Below are 20894 nucleotides of genomic sequence, written 5' to 3'. Positions count from 1 at the left end.
ATCAGCAAATATGCATTGGGTTGCAACAAATGGCATGTGTTGGGAAATAGCAGACATTAATATTGTGGGGACCTAAAGTTAATAATCACAGGAGTAATATACAAGAGGAATCCAGGTGCTGTATACTCAACTGGATGGTGAAGAGTTTTGAAATCTGCTCCTATCCCTGCCTTCCCTGTCTGACCCCGAAATATTCCATCTTCCTTCCTTTGTTCTCCAAGGTAAACATTTTGGTGATGGAGAAAATTCTCCACATATCATCTCAGAAAGAGGTCCCTTTGCAGGGGCTGGTTACAGCCTCTGAGATGAAGTTATAGATTAGAGGAAAAACGAAGCCCCCACCCTCATCTACCCCCATTTCATAGACAAGGAAGCAGAGGCCCAGAGAGAAACACTACTAAGCCAAGACCATACCCCTATCCTTGATAGACAGGGGCATCGATTAAGGCCCTGAAAGTACATGTGGTCAGCACCAGATTGAAAATACATAGAGAAAGAGGAGTGGAGAGCTTAAGTCTAAATGTTAGGAGAGAATGTAAACTGACAGCCAGAGAACAAAGAGATGTGGTGGTGAGAGAACTAGAAAGAGAACTGGGAAAATGATAGAGGGTTGTATTAATCAACTCTCTTATTTTCTGCATCTTATGATGATTTGACATCTTAAAAACTTTGCTGGCCTGAAAAAGACTATCTCCCTACAAGGCTAACCAATTCCTAGAGATAATAAAGGGCCTTTTATATACAAACTAACCAATCCAGAGCACATACTTCAAACCACCTCCTCTATTTGGTTTGTGCACTCTAGGAGGCAGTGTTCTTCTGCCTAATCACTCCAGGGCCCATACCAGACAGTGAGGGACAGCCTCTCTGCCCCAAAGCACACCAGAACTACTCAAACTAGCCAGTCCTAAGCTATTTACCCTGCCCTGCCTTTCCGTTCCCATGGAAACCCCAAAGAAGGCTGTAGTCCAGGCTTTCCCCTCACTCCTGCTTCTGTTCCTGACCAACCTGGTGTTTCCCCATGTGGCCCTGAAAAGCATGACATGCCCCCTTTTCTTGGGAAATATAAATAATAAAAATTCTCTTTCAATGGCATTGGCCTCTCTGTGTCATCACTCTATCACCTTTATAAAATAAGACTGGGGCACAGATCACGGGTCCAGATAACATTTTGTCTTGAAATGGAAATTTACCTCCAAAGCATCTCCTTTGGTACAAGATTACAGATAACCTCTTGGATCTGAACAGCCCAGCCAAAATGAAACAGAACAGTTTTATTATTTTCTGAGACTAACAATGTATTCTTAATCAATATGTTGACTTTTAAATAGCTACATTAATAGAGCATTTAAAAAGAGAGCATAAGATATATATATATATATATATCTCATGATATCATATATACATATTCATACTTTTTTAAAGTTAAGCAAGTACAAAAAATCCAAAGGGGTAGCAGTTAAGCAAGTACAAAAAATCCACAGGGGTAGCAGGCAGGCAGAAGAGTAATTCTCTGTTATTTATTAAACACAATGAATAAATCTCTGTGGAATAACTTCAGCTTCAAAGAAATCAAACATGACAAATGGTAGATGCAGGAAGAATGCCCAGTGTCAGAAATACAAAGAGAAATGAACACACTTAGAGTTCTGAACACAAGCATGCTATCTCAAATGACTATGAAGTGGGTGGGTTCACAGGCACATTTGGAAGTGTTGCCTTAAGAAGAAGGAGGGACTCAGGTTCCTTAGGCAGAAGAATAAAGGCAGACAATGAGTGACTGTACAGAGACATCATGAAGTGGCACAGCAGACCACCAGTTGCTCTTCCTTGCTTCCTTAGACAAAAAACCTCTGACATTTTAGTTGGACAAATGACCAACCAGAGAAGATTTATTCTCCAGACTTAGCAACGCCATGGGACTACCTCATGAGTGAATTGTAAGGTGATGTGTTGCATGTGACTTCTGGGGTGTGTCCTTAAACAGAGGGACATGTTTGTCTTCTCTCCTTCCCACATCTCCCTTCCTGGAATGTGAATACGATAGTTAGATCTTAAGCAGCCATTGCAGATCATGAGGATAGAGGCGACACCCAAGGTACAGGTGAGCACCAAGATGGAAGGCATTTGAGTTCCTGAAGATCATGGAGCCAATGCAGAGCCCTGAATCTTCCCCTTCCTAACTATACACAAGAGAAAATGGACTTCATCCTGTTTGAGCCACTACTGTTTCAGGGGATGTTTCCTAACAAACAAGGGTAAGGAAGTTAATTATTTGAGAGAGCTCACCTTGAAGGACTTCTCTCCTCAGCAAAGCAGAAGGTAAGATTATAAACTGAGAGAAAAGATGAGGTGAGGGCAGAGTAGGTACAACAGAGGACATAACAGAAAATCGACAGAATGGAACTAAAAGGAGGCTAATGTAGAATTGAGGCCCCAGTTGAAAAAGGAAGGCATGCATGCTTATTAGACTCAGACAGTCGCATCTCAGTTCCCTACAACAATGCACACCTGTAAATAGATACTGGAAAGAGAATGCAGACACTGGGGATTTGTATGTGGTTAGGAATTGTCAAAGCAGGCAAAATTCAAAGGGTAGAGAATTAGGAAAGTGTTTGGTGCCTGTAAAGGCAAAGATAACTGTGGGTTTCTAGATAAGAGAATCCAAAGATAGGAGGAAAGGGAATAGGGAAAAGGGAAGGTTCAGGGTCAAGATGAGGATAAAATCAGATTCAGAGGGAGACAGCGTGCTAGTAGGTGGTTGTTAAAGTCACGAGCTTTCATAGTCAGGCAGGACCTCAAGGGATCCCCTTAGAGGAGAAGAGGGAGCAAAGGTCCTTAGGATGGGACACCTGCCCTCCTCATCCTCTTCAACCCAAGCAGATCTCTCTTTATAATTTTATACACATTTTAAATTTTGGAGTTCAGCATAAAATTTCATTCAGAAAGAGGAAAAGGTGAGAGAAGAAAAAGCAAATGGTGGTGGTGGTGGTGGTGGTAGTAATTTGGAACCCTCAAGGCCAAAGCAATTGTCTCCACTCGGTGCTATTCATGCACCAGAGAGCAGCAAAGAAAGCCACGCTGGATGTGTCAGTTAGAGTGCTAGCAAGAAACAGATGACATACTCAAAAGGGGCGATTGAAAACTATTTTCAGATGTGTGACCAGAGTTATGGCAAACCACAAGGATGCAGTGAAGCACTTCAAGGCTAGCAGCAGTGGGGAGCCCCTACCCCTCCCAGACCTCAAAAGGCAATTAGAGGGAACAGTTAAGTCAGGCAGTAGAAGGCTGCTAAGGAGGGTTCTGACCTTCAGTGAAGAAATACAGTCGCTGCTATTTCCCATTGACCAGGAGGGAGGGAGCCAGAAGAATAAATTCCCTGGCTTCTCTCTCTTCCCACTCTCTTATCTCCTTCTGGTTTTGCCTGCTGGCCAAATCCAACAGAACAGAGAACAAGGGAGCCCAATCAAGGCAGTCCCTACCTGACATAGTCCCTCTATGTCAGGCTTCCAGGACATAGAGCAAGGTGCAAATGGTGGAAAGTGAATCCAGGAGGACAAATAGAGAATATCCAGCACAGATTTTGATTCCATCTACTAAAAATCCACTCTCCTTCATTCTCTGGGCAAGTGTGCTATGCTGACATTCCCTGGGAAGAATTCTCCATGTCTGATGCCTGAGCAGGTCAATAGAAACAAGGAGGTACAATTCTTCTGATTCCCCGAATACCCACTGTACTAGATATCTATTGCTGCATAACAAATTACCCTAAAACTTAGCAGCTAAAGGCAGCAAACATTTATTACCTCACAGTTTCTATGGGTCAGGAATTTGGGAGCAGCTTAGAGGGGTGGTTCCGGCTCAGAGACTCTCATGAGGTTGCCATCAAGGTGTCATCCAGGGCTGTAGTTATCTGAGGGCTTGATGAGGCTGGAGAATCTATTTCCAAAGTGGATTGTTCACATGGCTGTTGGCAATTGACCTCTCTCCATAGGGCTCCTTGAGTGTCCTCATGACACGCATCAGCTAGCATCCCCCAGAGTGAGCAGTCCAAGAGAGAGAGAGACAGAGAGAGCAGGGAGAAAGCCACAACCTCTTTTATGACCTAATCTCTGGAGTCATGTTCTATCATGATCGCTCCTGCCTTATTCTAGTCTTTATAAGCAAGTCACCAAGTCTAGCCCACACTCTGGGGAAAGAAGGCAAGATGACGATTAGACTCTACCTCTTGAAAGGAGGAAAATTAAAGAATTTGCAGACATACTTTTAAACTGTGACACCCACATATACCTGTACCCATCAGCTTTAACGCTTTTAATTTTTAATTTTAATTTAAAGCTTTTAAGCTTTTAATACTATACTTGCACCTTCTGCTTCGAGAGAAAGAGGCACAATTCCACTGCAGCAGGCACCCTAGAGTTCACCCAGCAGGCTCCACAAAGAGACAGGGAACTCAAGGACTGTAAGGAAAAAAGCCAACTGCACAGTCCTGTTTCCTTACTGATTCAAAAAGTCGTAATCAAAGGTGTATTTTATTTCTGCTACACTCCTTTCTTAAAAAAAGAGAAAAAAGACATAAGTATGATAGCTAGACAGTAACATGTTGAAAATGATTCTACTAAAAAGTTCAGCTAACTTTTGAGTTGAAGCCAGCACAGCACATTGAACACTAAAGGTTTAGGGTGATTTTTGTTGATTTGTTTCTATGATTGTCATAGAAGGGGTAACGGAGCAAAAGAGTTGGGTGCCAGAAGGAAAAAACAATATTTGGAAAACAAAATGTCAGAGCATTTTGTGGAATGAAGAGATTTAGATTTATTGATAAAGAGCAAAGTTTAAAACATTTCCTAACAGGAACATATTTGGTATTTGTTTTTAAACCTCATGTTATTTGCAGTTGTATCTGAAAGGTTGATAACATTTTCAAGCACTAAGAAATTGATTCTCACACATTTACTTACAGCTTCTGGTAGTTGATGAGTTATACAATGTCTGTCTTTTCTCCAACTTTTACACATTCATTTGCCAGTCTGAGATAAAGATAATCACAGGCTTCCTTCTTTCTTTGTGACAGATGTATAAAACAGAAGTCATGCAAACATAACGATGCAATCTACACATTTGTCAGTGTCTGTGTTCCTTCCATATGCTCATGCATTGCCTGGTGTCATGCGTAAACACTTCTGATCACACTCACATAGAATCCCAATTTTGTTACAGTGTGATCACAACACCTGAGAGACCTTGAAAGGACATTTCCAACACATCCCCTCTGGGATAATAATCCTATTCCCATACATAAGTTATTGTTAAAAACCTAAAAAGAAACAAAGCCTCCAACTTCTTTAGTAAAACTCTTTTTTTTAAAAAAAAAAATCTACACAGCAAGATTCTTATTTTTGATGTCTTAGAATCTGTTTCCAGGAATGCTGGTGTCTGCCCTTTCAGCTTCAGTAAATGCTTTCATAATATGAATAGACACACTCTAATTCGTTTTTGTGGTCCATTTAGATTTCTGCATGTCAGATTTTATTAAAGTAGAGCCCCCTTATAGTTTGATATATCCAGCTCTCATGCCAAGAGTGTCCAAAAGCTGGTGGACAATTCTTTGACACTGGACTCAGAAGTCATAAGTGCCAACTTCATCTTTCATCACAACTGCCTCCTTGATGACAAGAAGGTCATTTTGGACCTCTATGTCTCCCTGTCTTTCATTGTAACAAAGAAACGAGAAAGAGAATCTTTAATTTCTTCTTGACGGATGTCTAAGCAAAGACAGTTAAAAATAGGCTCAAACTAACTCTTTCGTGCACACCAAAATTAGCTCTTTCTGTGCACATCCTCTCTTCCCCACTTCTGCAGTGTACTTTCAACAGCTAGCACCTGTATGTCTTCTTTGGGGCTGCCCACGGCCTGCCAGGGAGTCAGTTCTGAGGAGTTTACATTCCACTCCCCAACAAGGCAACAATTAACCAATAACTATTAAGCCAGGGAGAGGGAAGCCTAACTCCTTTGCTCCAGATGAGAAAATACCGAGGTATAACTTACCACCCAGAGTCCCGGGGATCTTGCTGAAGATTTGACCCAAGGCCAAGTGATGTTTTGGCTTCCTCCCCTTCCCTGTCCTGCTTCCTCATTCTCTCCCTGGTCTCCCATCATAGCCATTCTTGAATAAAACCCTTGCATGTGAATTCTCATCTCTGAGTCTGTTTCTGGGGAACTCAACCTAAGACATAGCCAAATCCAGAAAAGCAATCATACTAAAAATACACTCAAGTGGAATTATATCTAGTAGGTACCACCAAGAGATTCCAAGTTAAGGCAAGACTCTTTGCCCTTGAAGTGTAAAAGAGGATGACAGGAGAAATAATTTAATATTTGCTGAATTACCAGGGATCGTCTGAAGACCTCTTGAACCTCTTGATGCCTCACCTCTGCCAGCAACATCCAGATGACTGAAATGAGAGAAGAGCATTCATTCGATATTTGTACTGGTCAGGATGAATAAGGTTATGCTACACTTACAAGCAAGCCCCAGTGTCAGTGGCTAACAACAGAAAAGGTTTATTTCTCCCTCACGCTACACATGACCAACATGGACCATCGAGGGACTCTGTTATTAAGGTCACTTGGACACCCAGGCTGAGAAAAGCACCATCGTGGCAGTTATATCCACATTCACCACTGCAGGGAAAAGAGTACATGGTGAAGAATACACTGGCCCTCAAAGCTTCTGCCTATAAATGACACACATAACTTCCGCTCGTATTTCATGGGCTAAGACAAATCATTTTGTCCCTGATTAACAGAAAGTAACAGGGAATTGAATTCTACTATGTACTTGAAAGAGTAAGATCCAAATATCTGTGAACAGCTCTCATGATTTCCACAATAGTCTCCTGCATATCAACCAGCCTGACCCTGAGAAACTAGGTGTTGCCTACTTCTAAAAAGCAAGACAAACACATTTAATGACTTCGAGCTACCAGAATTTCTATGAGATTTATTTATTCAACAAATATCTACTAATATCTTCTCTAAACAAGGGACTATGCTGAGGCCTGGGAGGCAGTATAATATTATGGCACTGGCCATATGCTCTGGAAACAGAGGATTTGTGTTCAGATCCCAGATCTGCCACTTACCAGCAGCACAAACTCAAGCAAATTACCTTTCTGACTCAATTTCATTCTCTGACAAATGGGGACAATAATAGAATGTTTCTTATAGAATTGACGAGAAGATGAGAAGTGATAATGCATGCAAGTACCCAATAAATATAAACAATTATCTTCATAATTATTTGAAAGATAAATGAGACGTGGTACCTGCCCTTGAGAAGCTCATCCCAAGTTACAAGATACAGCAATGTTTAGAAGATATTTACTGAGGACCTATACGTGCAGGGCTGAACTGGGCACTGGGATATAAGAATAAATAACACCCTGTCCTTGCCCTTTAAAAGTAGCCAGTTTGGTGGGTGAGACAGAAACATAAACGGACCCTTTCAATATTCTTAGAGTGACAAGATGGAGTCTATGGGAATGCAAAGAAGAAAAGTATAGCTAAATTAAAGGTAAATAGACAGCTTTTTGAAGGAGACTTTTTCCTGAAGTGCATTTTAAATGTGCAAAATCAGTTATGCTTTAACTCAAGGTTAGTAAAGAAAGCTTTCAACCTCTAGGTCTCCCAGAATGCCCTGCTGCCGTTGTTGGTGTTAGGCAGGTGTAGCTGACGGCAGGAGCAGCTCCCAGCCACGCTGCTTCCGTCCTTGATTCAGACTCTCAGATGTTCTATTCAACAGCGCTGTCAGTCAAAACCGGAGAATATACAGAAAGGGCAGCCATCCACGAAGGCAAACCTCGTCTGCCTAGATGAAATACTTGATTCTCCTCACAAAGTGAATTGTAATAAACAGAAGAAATGTCACAAAATAGCCATGGCCTTCTTGTCGCAGGAGTTCTGTGAGCAATTCCACACAGATCTATAACACTGTTTAAGCCATGCTGAGGGAGAGATTTTTTTTTAATTCTTTTCCATGCTTCATCTGCTCTCAGGAACACGAAACCTCTGACTGCTTAAAACTAAATATTGGCACCTTTTGGTTCTCTATGTTTCTTATCTCTTAATCCAGCAAGATGAACTAAAGTTTTCCCAATGACAATAGTCAGACACAGTGAGAATAAGATCAACAGACCAGACACCTCAGAGAGAAATAAGGCATACTTTTCCGTATTTAAAAGAGAATACACATATAATATAAACATAAAGCCAGAAAGCCCTGTTTTTATTTACAATCCACTTGAAAAAGATGGTTTCTATGGCAGCAGAAAACGTGAGGGTTTTTTCAAAGGGACTATTGAATTTACAAAGATTCACTCACCTCATTAGAAGTCTTTCCTCTTCTTTGATGATATGTCAGAGCTGGTGAATTTTGGGTGATTTATGCTGCAATGCTCGTTCTACAACGTTCAAGAAGATACATGGAAGAGCTTTCATTTTCTTCTCTAAAACTGGGTTTCTTAGGAGGAGATCGCCTGTGGGTTTGTAGGCATCCATATGGAAAAGAAGGAACAACAGTTAATTAATTCCATGAGAAGAAACAGCGGGCGTGTGAGAGTGAGAGAGAGGGAGGCAGCAATCTGCCATTGATGTTGTGAAAGGGCATAGTTTAAGAGTTCCAATCAGGAGACCTGCTGATATGCTGATAAAACAAACCACTGCACAATTGATAATTATTCCTGTAGTCAAAAGAGGAAACATTTAATCTATCTTTGCATTACATGTGATTGTAGCTGGTGGACACAGCATTCATCAGAGGCTAGAAATGCTCACTACTCTCAGACATGTGGGCCAGGCTCTGTTTCAGGGAACAGGTGGAAATAGTGATCAAGGGCCCACTAGTTGAGGAATTGCACTCTAGGGGTGTTTGAGCACTGGTGGCATGGTCTCCAGTGTAGGGAAAAGGCAGCTTTGAGGGGGTGGGAGAGGATGCAAATATGAAAGAAAGGAAAGAACATTCCCCCCAAAATAAATAGCAACGGCAAAAGAATGTAGAGGAGGCTGATCTATGCTATTGCCAGGCCTGACCTCTCTCCCAAGGAAGACCCACATGCCCAACTGCCTGCCAGATGTCTCCATTTAGATGTCCCTCCAGCAACTCAAGCTCACTGCCAAACAGAACTCTTCAGTCCTCACGCAGCACCAGCTTCTTTTCTGGCGCATACAGCTCAAAAACTGGCACCACCAGCCCCATGGCCAACAGAGCCAGAAACTCTGAAGTCGTCCCAGACTCTGCCCTCTGCCCTTTCCCTACCCCTCACCAGGTCCCATGCTCTGCACTCTCCAGTGGGTCACAGCCTCCATTTCCATGGTCCTGCCTTAGGGGGGCGGGGGCCCCTGCCTTACTCCCTGCTCAGTGTCTTCCTCTTCCATCTATTTCCACACTGTTGCCACGGTGTTCTTTCTACATGCAAATGCAGCCACATTTCAGGTCACACTCTTACTTAAAATCCTCAATGGAAACCATAGCTTTTGGAATGGTCTAAAAGCTTGAACTTAGCAATCAACACTTGTCATGATCCAGTCCCTGCCTGGCTCTCTAGCCTCACTTCTTAGCAACTACCTCTGTCTCTCTCTACAAGCATCATCCCCTCTCCACAGTGGCTGCTTAACATTGCCCTGAACATGCTCTGCTGTTTCACAGTAGCTGCCTTTGTAGAAGCCAATGTAACTGCCAGTGTCTGACCAGGTTGTGCTTAGCTATAGGGGGTGGGGCCAGCTGTCTGAGCATCAAGCATGTTTACATGACACCCACTGAGAGAACCAAGAAGTGGAGTCATTGGGCCTCTATGAACAATGGCCATACACACGTGGTTTTCTTCAGCTACTGCTCCTCTGGCACCTGTCATATTTCACTTTGTAATAGTGAACTGAATTGAGTGAGGGGCCATCAAATATCCTTGCTAACAGAACAGCTGGGTGTCTAACATTTACAGAGTGCCTACGAGCTGGGAGTGCAGTTCCAATCTCATTTCAGCCTCACAGCTACTCTGTGGGTGAGTGTTATTATCCCCATTCCTTGGATGAGAAAAGTGCTCTAAAATAGGAGAGGAAGCAATATTGGTCCCTTCTCCCTGGGGACAGGCTCATCGTGTCCCAAGAGAGAAATCCAACTCCAGACCAAGTCTTCTTGCTTGCCTTCCCTTTCCTCAAATTTAAAAGTTACAAAGATTTGGCCTCTGGTACAGTCCAGTCCTGTCTAGGGTAAAATAATCAGAGCTTGGTGAAAGCCACCAAAAAGGAGAGCCATCCAGAATTTCCCATTCCAACCAAGGAACCTGCAGTGGCAAAGAAAAAAAGCTCTTCCACCTTTGACAGAGGAATTTCAATATGCAAACACGAACACACACAGTTTCTTTGCAGACTTATCTAAATAGAAAAATACTGGAAATAACCTAGATGTGTACCAATAGACAACTTATTAAACCAGCTGCTAAAAAAAAGAGAATGAGCTATAATTGATAAGGAAGCACATTCAAGATATATTTTTAAGCAGACAGAGAAAAAAGGCAAGTTGCAGAAGAATAAGTATATAGTATGCTACTTTTGAGCGAAAAGAGGAAGAAAAATAAGAACATATGTTGGTATTTGTTTGTACAAGCATAAAAAACTAATAGTGGACACTGTGAGAGATTGGGATGAGAACTGGGTTCTAGGGACAGGAGTAAGAGGTTACTTTCTCTTTATCCCTTTTAAAATATTTTAAACCATGGAAATGTATTATCTATTCAAAAATTAAATTAAAAAGAGAAATCTTTCCCATTTGTACACAGAACCCACTGTGTTTCATTTTGGGAGGGAACATCACGTTCTTCTCTAACAAGATCTTCCCACTCCCACCTCGTGAAGGATGCTAAACAGACTAACCTTGAACTTAAAAGTTGCCCTGCGTTGCAACACAAGTACCCCTTAGAGGCATAGTTCTCTTGTATTTTGCACAGTGCTTTGATTTCAAGCATTGGAAAGTAACTCTGGGTAACCTAAGAGAAATCAGTCTAATAATTGGTAGGGCACAATCAAGAAAAAGCTTTCTTGTCCTCTCACTGATGCCCACAACCATCCTCCATCAGGGCTCTCTTCCTCGCCCCTGGCAACAACTTGGGCAGATCAGATCCTATAGCTTTTCTGTCTTTTTCCAGTATTAATGAACATGTCATTTTCAGGCATAAACCATCCAGTCCAATTCGCTAGCATCAAGACTTTAATCTCTCCTTCCTATTCAAGCTCCTGCCCTCCCCAACAGATCAGGGCAGACCCACAAATTTATAGACAGCAGTGGACGTGCGCTTAGGTGAGTACACTCTGGTCTTCCCCCTGTCTCCCACCTTCTTCCAAACTCTTCTTCCCCACCACTGCTCTGCTTCTAGTTCTCTAGGTAAGCACAGCAAGGAAGGACAAAAAGTATAAGGAACAAAGGTCTGTGTGGTACATATCCACATGTGGCTGTCCTCTGTGGGTGCCCTGATGGCCATCTCACAGGTACCCCCATACATCACAATCCCATAACACAGGCGATTCCTACCACCTGAGCTCTTGGGCAGCCTCTCAGCTTCTATTCCAACCAGACTCCCCACAAGGCTTGATTTTGCTGGCATCCCTTTGAGACAGAGGGACTCCAGGATGGCTTTAGCCTGGCTACCCTTCATAAGGTCCAAAAGGACCCCTGGAACCATGACGTTGCCCCACTGGACCACTCTCTCCTTACCCTGCTGTCAGTGCAGCTCCACCCGAAAATCCTAAGGGACACCTCAGGTTCCTCTGGGGACACTTCCATGTCCTTACTCCAGTAGTGGCAAGGACAGGGCTTAGGGCATCTTGTATTCTGGAGGGTTTTCTTAAAGCCCTCCTCCCATGAATTGTAGGAAGGGGGGTGGAGTGGGTGGGGAGCCCATATCCACAAACGCTCATGATCCACAAAGCCCTCCTTCCCCTAAACTATATTTTTCTCAAAAAATGATGTCATTAGGACTTCCCCATGCTGCAACTCCCAGTGAATTAATTAGTCTGGGCATCAAGCAGGGCATCGAGCAATTACAGTGCTGACACCAAAAAAGAGCAAAGAACAGACATTATGTGGCTCTTGGTGAAAGAACACACCATCATCTAGAGTCTTGCCAAAGGGATCAAAGCTGAATCCAATTAAGTTTCCGGGTCCAGCCGCCAATTTGCAGGAAATCAGGGGACAGAGGAACATGTTGAACTGTGGCTTGAATGTGCAATCAGAAAAATCAGACTGTGGGAAGCTCTATAGGTCAAACAGCCCGATAGATAAATTTTAGGGGAAAAAAAGGGATGAAGAGGAAACCTGTGAATTAAAAGAGATTTAAAAGACCTATCAGATTGTTTCCAATGGGCAAGGCTAAACTATAGTGTCTGGAGATGCACACTTAACTGATAAAACCATAAAAAATGAAAGACCTGATCACTCTAAAGTTAGGCTGTTTATAGAGAAAGGAGCCTGCATTTTGAATAGGACATATGGAGGACTTCTGGGGTGGCCAGTGAAGTTCTATTTCTCGACCTGGATGGTGGTTAAAAGGGGGTTTGCCTTACAATAGTTCATTAAACTAAAAGTTTTGGGTTTCTGGGTCTGTGTTTTATTTATTTACATTTACTAACCAAAAAAAGGTGCAAAAAAAAGGAGAAAAGAAAATAAATATAGGAAACAAATCTGAAAAAAAAGTCCCCTCCCTTTTGTGGTAGGCAGAATAATGGCCCCTCAAAGTTGGTCACATCTTACCACATCTTAATTCCCAGAACCTATGAATATGTTACGTTACGTGGCAAAAGAGACATCGCAAATGTGATTGTTATGGATCTTGCCATGGAGAGATTATCTTTGATTATCTGAGTGGACCTAATATAATCACAGAGTCCTTATAAGTGAAAGTAGGAGGGAGCAAAGCCAGAGTCCTGTGTGACGTGATGACAAAAGCAGAGGTTGGAGTGATGCGGTTGCTTGCTTTGGAGACAGAAGGAAGCCTGAACCAAGGAATGTGGGCAGAATGTAGAGGCTGGAAGAGGCAAGGAAAGGGACTCCCTCTTAGAGCCAAAAGAAGGAACGCAGTCCTCCTGACACCTTGACTTTGGCCCAGTGAGACCCATTGTGGACTTCTGACCTCCAGCACCATAACATAATAAATGTGTGTTGTCATAAGCTATCAAGTTTGTGATAATTTGGTACAGCAGCAACAGGAAACCAACGTAGCCTTTCTTACCAAGGCAAGAGGTAGTGGAAGGGCTCAAGTTCACAAAACTAGTTTGGCTTTGAGGAGTGTGTGTCAAATACTGTTCTCAGCTTTGCCTTCAGACAAAACTCTCAGGTAAAAGGAAAATCTCATTAAAATTCTGTTCTATTAGGAAAAAGGAAGTTCTTCGAAGGACAGCATCAGGAAGCTCAGAAAGTCAATGGACCACTATAAATCCAGGCTCGGTTACAGAGAGAACAAAGAAAGCTACAGAACTCCAAAAAGCAGGAACAGTCCACTCACCGTGGGGCCGCTGAGGTGAATTTATCTTACCTACTAAGTCTCAATTGGAAAGGAACAATTCCAGCCCTCTGTCACCTTGGTGGAAGCCAGGCACCTGAATTTAGCATTGCACCAAGGCCCAACAGAAGGAGGAATGGCAGTTGGATGCTGGGTGGCAAATGTTTACTACCATTTCCTTATTAACATCTTTTGTAAATTTGTTAATGAGATCCTTCCCAAAGCAACGATAGTGGAGACCAGTTCTCTCTACTGAAAATGAGGCACAGAGCAGGCAAAGGCGTGCGATCCAGCCAAGGCATTTCTCAGGAAAGGAGCACTGAGTAAGTCAGGGAGGTGAGAAGGATGGAGGCCTCAGAAGAGAGACAGATGAGGGAAGAGTGAGGGTACCAGCAGCAGGAGAAGGATGGACGGGAGTCTTGAAGGAACCTTGAAGGCAAGACCCCCACCCTCTCCTGCCCACTCAGGGCTAGTCTGGGGAGAACTCATACCCTACAGCTTGGCTCTGCGACAAGTCAAACAATGTAGGTTTCTGACCAGGAAAAAAAAGAAGCAACCTCCTTAATTTGTTAATTATATAATAAAATGAAAACATATGTGACTGCTTCTCTCTCCTCAGTAGGGCTATCACCTTTACACTGTCTCCTGCGAGTTTCCACACCGAGTCCTTCGCATTACCATCTAGAAAAACCAAATGATGTATTTTAACACTGCTGTAGGTGCAGTTTGACCTTTAAATCACATTATTTAAATATTAATGACATAGCAGGAAAGCAGCCTACTGACAGGTGTTGTACAAGTCAGACCAAATAGGATACTAAATCTGCGAGCGCCTTTGGAACTCCCATTAGAGATAATGAGGTATGGGCCTGTATTCCCACACATTGTCCAGCACTGGTTCACTCCACATCCAGTCAGAATAAATTAACGGAACATTGTGTTTGAAGGGAGGGAAATCATTCTTCCTTCAAGATGCCATTTAATGACTTCTGCAGCTCCACATGAGGATGTCAGGAAAGGGCCAATTTGTTTCTCAGCCTTGGAAGTGAGTGCCACGTTCATGCAAGGGCTGGATTCCACACTGCTGGATGAGAGCAGCAGACTTGCTTCCCAAAAGGCCTCAAACAGACCCTCCTTTCTGCCCACGTCCTCCTCCCAGCTGGCTTGACGGTATCACGTACTCCCGGGTCACTGTATAGGTTTCTCGGATCCTTTCATTGGAAACTGCGACATCACAGGCTGCAAGGACTTACCCTCCTAAGGCACCCAATGCACTGAGAGCACCTCAGTTCTCTTCCCTTATACCCCAGGCCAGGGTTTCCTCAACCTTGGCACAATTGTCATTTGGAGCTGGATAATTCTTTGCTGTGAGGGGCAGTCCTGTGCATTGTAGGATGTTTAGCAGCAATCTCGGCCTCTACCGACTAGATAGCAAGAGCAATTCCCCAGCTGTAATACCCAAAAATGTCTCTAGACATTGTCAAATGTCCCCAAGAGAGGGGAAAAATGCCCCTGGTTGAGAACCACTGGCCCACGCAAATATATTAATTCTATACTTCAGTGTCCTCATGTTGCTCCACAGCTCCTCAAAGCCATCACTTCAGAATCCAACAGCCTGGATAATGCACCTGCTGGTTAAAGGCGACATATTCTTCATGGTGCTCTAGACCAGAAAAGGGAATCAAAGTTGCAATGGAATATAAGAGACCAGGAGTATGACTCTGAGTCAACCACCTTCGATTGAAATAAGAGAAGTCCATGAATTCTAGGGGCATTCTTTCTCTAATCATGCTTGATCTGACATACTGCAGTTTTAACGCCCACTTAAAATTGAGCCCAACTCTACTTATTCTAGAAACAATATTAATAATTTATTAATAATAAATAAGACACCATGCAATGAGCCATGGTACAATCTGTCTGTCATAGTTGATTCGGTTTGAGTTAGATATCTTTTTATATTTTTTTTAACATTTGTAACTGTGCTAAGATAACAATATTACTCAAAATAACCCAGAAAACCATGCAATGGTCCCATCCTTCAGAATTGTGCATCCTGAGAATTTTAGGCTACAGGGAACTGAGGAACTGCTGAGAAAAGCCCTGAATGGAGACAGCAGCACCAGTCAATGAGCCAACCAGTGACGAAGAACTTGACCACCCACTTGGACACTGCGATGCCTGCAGATAGGCATTTTTCCATTGACACTGTTTTTTGTGTGTTTCTGAAGATCTGCTCATGGCTACAGCAAGATAAATAACTTTCAAGTTGGGACTTGCCCAGTGGCATAGTGGTAAATTCACATGCTCCTCTCAGGCAGCCCAGGGCTTGCAGGTTCAGATCCCAGAAGCGGACCTACACATTACTCATCAAGCCAGGCTATGGTGGCATCCCACATACAAAAAATAGAGGAATATTGGCACAGGTGTTAGCTCAGGGCAAATCTTCCTGAAGCAAAAAGCAGAAGATTGGTGACAGATGTTGGCTCAGGGCCAATCTTCCTCACCAAAAAAATAATAATAATAACATGCAAGTTTATGATTAGGGTCCGGTTTACAATTTTGGCTAACCACAAGTTGATTTTATGCCAGAAATCATTTCATCAAACCACTCGTACCCTTGATAAAGGAAAATGTATATGAATCTCTCAGAGCATGTTGAAATAAACATATTTCAAACATCACAATGGGACCTTTGGTCAATGAGTATGTTTGCAGGCTGCTTCCCACAATCTAAACCTCAGCCTAGGTTGGTGGTTCTCAAAGTGTGGTCCCCAGACCAGCAGCACCAGCAGCAACTGGGATCTCGTTAGAAATGAAGATTCTCAGGCCCCACCCCAGACCTACTAAATCAGAGACTCTGAGCCGAGCCCAGAAATCTGTTTAACCTTGCCTAGGCCACTAGGTAATGCTGATGCAGCTGAAGTTTGAGACCCACTGACCTAGAAAATGAGTTTCATTGAGAAGTTAAACCAAACCCTAACTACTGAAGTTACTGGTTTTCTTTCCTACTACCAAACTCAACCCAGTGCTCTTTGCGTGTAGTATTACTCACATTGTTAACACTGACAATATTGTTTGTAGGCGGATTAGAGAAAGAACAATGCATCATCAACAAAATCCTTGTCTCTCTTTCTCCCTTGAAAGTCAAGAACTACATCACAATCTGGCTGACACCCACCAAGTTTAAGAAATTCAGAATTCTGAGCCTCTTGGCACCTTTCTCTCTATCCCTCATACATACGCATTATTAGAGAACATATGGTGTTTAATCAAAAGATAACATTACACTGGTAATGTTCACGAGCACTGGCAAAATATTTTACTTACAAGCTGCCGTAGTTAATTATCTGGAAAAATATAAATGTTCACATTTGGCCAAATTCCCTGTACGTCCTCCCTCTGTATCTCTTCTGCAAACAGCAGCCCCAGCCGGATGTCCCATTGCTGATCCACACAAAGCTCTTGAAATACAGACTTTACCAGTGAAAAAAAGTCTGTTTCTAGTTGGCAATACGTCTCTGTGAACTAATATGGGAACTAACTCACGAGCATGTGGGAGAGGCTGAGGGATCCTGAAGGAGAGAGGTTGAGAGAACACGGGCTGGCGTCGAGTGTAAACAACCCGGAAGGGAGCAGAGGTTCAGCACAGACGGGCTCTGCAGTCAGGCTGATGGGGTCCAATCGCAGCCCTGCCCCTCAAGCCCTCTCCTTGTAAAACGGGGATAAGGGCTCCTCGTAGAGTTGTTGAGGATTATATAAGATAATCCAAGTAAAGCTCTTAGTTTAGAGCCTGGCATATAATAAGTGCTTAGTACATTTTAGCTATTTCATTACAGTTTCATTATTGTGCGAAAAATCATTCTGAAGTAGCCAAAGTGATCTGTAAAGAGCTGAGTTGAGCTCTCGTGACTCTGGTCATCCCCTGTGCTGGCACAGAATACGTGCCTGCTCTCTCACTCCCTGTCTCTCAGTATTTTGAGCACTTACTATGTTGCCTGGCACTGTTCCAAGAGCTTGATGTGATTTTGATTATTTAATTCTCACGATAATTATACAGTAGTCCCTCCTTATCCACGGTTTTCCTTTCACAGATTTCTGTTACTCGTGGTCAACCGCAGTTCGAAAATATTAAATGGAAAATTCTAGAAATAAACAATTTGTAAGTTTTAAATTGCACTTGTTCTGAGTAGCGTGATGAAATCTCATGCATTCCCTCCTGCTCCATCTTACTCAGGATGTGAATCATCCCTTTGTCCAGCAGATCCACACTGTATATGCTACTGCTTGTTAGTCTCTGTCATCAGATCAACTGTTGTGGTATTGCAGGGCTTGTGTTCAAGTCACCATTATTTTACTTAATAAGAGCCCTAAAGCTCAAGAGTAGTGATGCCGGCAATTTGGATTTGCCAAAGAGAATCCTTAAAGTGCTTCCTTTAAGTGAAAAAGTGAAAGTTCTTGACTTAATAAGGAATGAGAAAAATCATATGCTGAGGTTGCTAAGATCTACAGTGATTTTATTACAGTGTATTGTTATAATTGTTCTGTTTTATTATCAATTATTGTGTAAATCTCTTACTGTGCCTAATTTATAAACTAAACTTTATCATAGGTATGTATTTATAGGAAAAAACATAGTATATGTAGGGTTCCGTACTATCTGCGGTTTCAGGCATCCACTGCGGGGCTTGAAATGTTTTCCCTGTGGATAAAGGGGGGAACTGCTATATTGTTAAAATGAGGTACAGAAGTTAAGCAACTTAACCAAGTTACATAGCTAGTAAGGACTTAAACCTAGACAATTTGTCACCAGAGAATCCATACCTAACAGCTATGCTACATTGCCTCTTTATAAATATTGAAATATTAACTTAGCAAATATTTTTGATTAGATGAATGAACTCTTAAAATGCAAATACACCTGAGAAAGGTAAAATCAGCAATTAACACCTTAGAAAAAAAACCTTAGCACTAACCCCTCAGCACTATGGGCTTGCAAGACAGAAAAGATAGTCCAAGATGGTTGGGCGGTGATCCAGGCAAATTTCATTGTGTTTAAAGGGGGCAGTGTGAAGTAGAGAGCTCTTGGGTGCACTAGAATAAACAAGGACTTAGGAAGCAGACTGAGCTGAACAACTTACTTAAAGTCTCTGAGCCTCAGTTTCCTCTTTTGTAAATTATATTTAAGGATATCTACCTCATGGGCTTGCAGTGAATATCAAATGTAAAGACTTTACAGTGTCTGGCACATAGTAGCCACTCAATTAATGCTGGTCCCCCAAAAAAGCATTCTTTCCAAAATAGGTTACCTTGGATGTGGTGCCACAGTGGTGATCAGGGACATCAGGAAGACACGAGTGTCCACCTCCAACATCGGGGTAATAACAGCTGAGAACAGTGAGTAAGGATATCAAAACTGTGCTTTGCTCAGGTCCAGCCTCTTGGAGCAATTCATAACCTGGATTAATGCACTCCAAGGCCTAAATTCATGACAGAAGTGAATCTCACTTTCTCAAAACCACCTGGAAGAAAGGACGCTTTTTGAAAAGTAAAGAACTGGTTGATGTTATTTAGGGATGAATGACTGGAGCTGGAAGAATTGTTTTCAAGCCTTCCATAGACACCAGACATAACTCTTTAGCAGTAAAGATTGTCGGTAGGAGTATCTCCATAGTAAACCATGAAAATATATGTCAAAATAGTGGTTTGTTCGTATCCTAGTATAATGCATAGCAGGCCCGGGCAGAAATAAGTCTTAACATAGAATCTCATAGGAAGATTGCTTATCTGCACTCTAGACACCAAGATCATGACTATAAAAAATCAGGTGAAGACCACCTAATCAAGGCACCTAGAGGTAGCCTCATATATAATGCTTAGAGATCTTCATTGATAAATAATATTACAAAGACCACAAAAGATTTTGTTAAATGGCTGGCCCAATACTCTACAGTGAAAACAAATACAATTTACTATACACATGAATATCTAACAAATCACAGAAAGGAATGGGTTCAGATATCCATCTCCATTTCATTCTTACCAAGAAATAGTAATGATTCTGGGATACAGTAGTCACTCAATAAATGTTTGTCAAATATTTAACAAAACCAATGTGGCTAAAGGAATAATTCTGATCTGGACTATATTCTTCTCCCAGGTCCTCAGGATCATTTTGTGGGTCCCACATTGACCCCCCTACACCCACTGTGTAGAGGTTGACTTCTTGCTCTAGATCCTTTGTGAAGAATCATGAGACACTCAGAATTAGTTCAAAATGAACAACTCACACATCTGCAAACTTTTGGCACCCTCCCTTGCTTGTTTGATAATCTGAGGAATGGCTGTACAATATTATAGCTCTCTGTCCTTCTAAACTATGTGATCTTCTTTCTCCTTAGAAGCTGCATTTTGTCTGAATAGTGAGCTTCTCTTCATGCTGTGGTAATGAGATGAGTACTTTCTATTTGGAATCCCTCCTAAAGTTGATGTTCTGGTGCTTAGGACCACGATAATTCCAATGTGGCACCATCTGACATCCTTCACGTCATCCAGAACCAGTATTGCAACAAGTTTCTGAGGCATCACTTCATACTCAGTACTGTATGGGTTTCACATGCACATCAAGAACCAGCGAGTCTTCAGACAGACTTTACAGACCCACTGCCACAACTAGAGCCCTGATCTATGGGAGGTAAGGCAAAGAAATAAAAGCCAATGTTCCTGATGTTGGTTTGGGAAGAGAGAGATCCTTCATGCAAATAAGCACTTACCCACATATGAAAGAAACAGCACAAAAGAATATGTCAACAAGTGGAAATTCTTATGGTGTACTCCAGGTATACACCTAATCAGAGAACTGACCAGAGAATTAACTAGATCGATAATGGAAGCTTTCATGGAAGATGTGATCTTTGATTCTATTAGCAATGAAGATGAAGAACAGATGTTGGAAGACAGGATTTGGGAGAAAAACAAAGACAGAAAAAAGTACAAATGCTTGGAACTGATGAGCTAGGTGGTGAACTGATCCTCATTCTATCACTCAGCAATAAAAAGTTGACAAGAAGATCCAAATTACTCTCACCATATGAAAATAACTCCATCCCAGAAAAATGCCTGGAGTCCAACTTGACCCGTAAAAGACTCCATCTTTTCCTGTAAACCTCTATGGGGACCCTGGACCAAGATGGCGGCAAGGGAAGCTCTTGAATTTCCCTCCTCCCACGAATGCACCAAACGTATGGCTACACATGGAGAAATCCCCTTCGAAGGATGGGCCCCAGAACACCCAGCTCTGAAAGCAATGAGGCTTGCATTCAAGAATCCCACAGGATTAAAGCT

General features: G+C 42.3%; 1 long non-coding RNA gene across 4 annotated transcripts in view; it reads right to left on the bottom strand.

The window, feature by feature from the left end:
- The window catches only part of LOC123285048 (uncharacterized), a 99393-nt gene that overhangs the window by 21587 nt on the left and 56912 nt on the right, over window positions 1-20894 (bottom strand). For 2 of the 4 annotated variants that reach the window (XR_011503077.1, XR_006526479.2), the window contains exons 1-3: window positions 11768-11904; window positions 8384-8537; window positions 6391-6455 (exon numbers count right to left, since the gene is read on the bottom strand). This is a non-coding gene — a long non-coding RNA (uncharacterized lncRNA). Of the gene's footprint in view, window positions 1-6390; window positions 6456-8383; window positions 8538-11767; window positions 11905-20894 lie in introns of those variants that run through there. The other 2 variants (XR_011503079.1, XR_011503078.1) reach the window with 1 other exon arrangement.

This window comes from Equus asinus, chromosome 4 (genome assembly GCF_041296235.1).
Source record: "Equus asinus isolate D_3611 breed Donkey chromosome 4, EquAss-T2T_v2, whole genome shotgun sequence".
NCBI lineage: Eukaryota > Metazoa > Chordata > Mammalia > Perissodactyla > Equidae > Equus > Equus asinus.
This window is presented reverse-complemented; position numbering and strand designations above follow the sequence as displayed.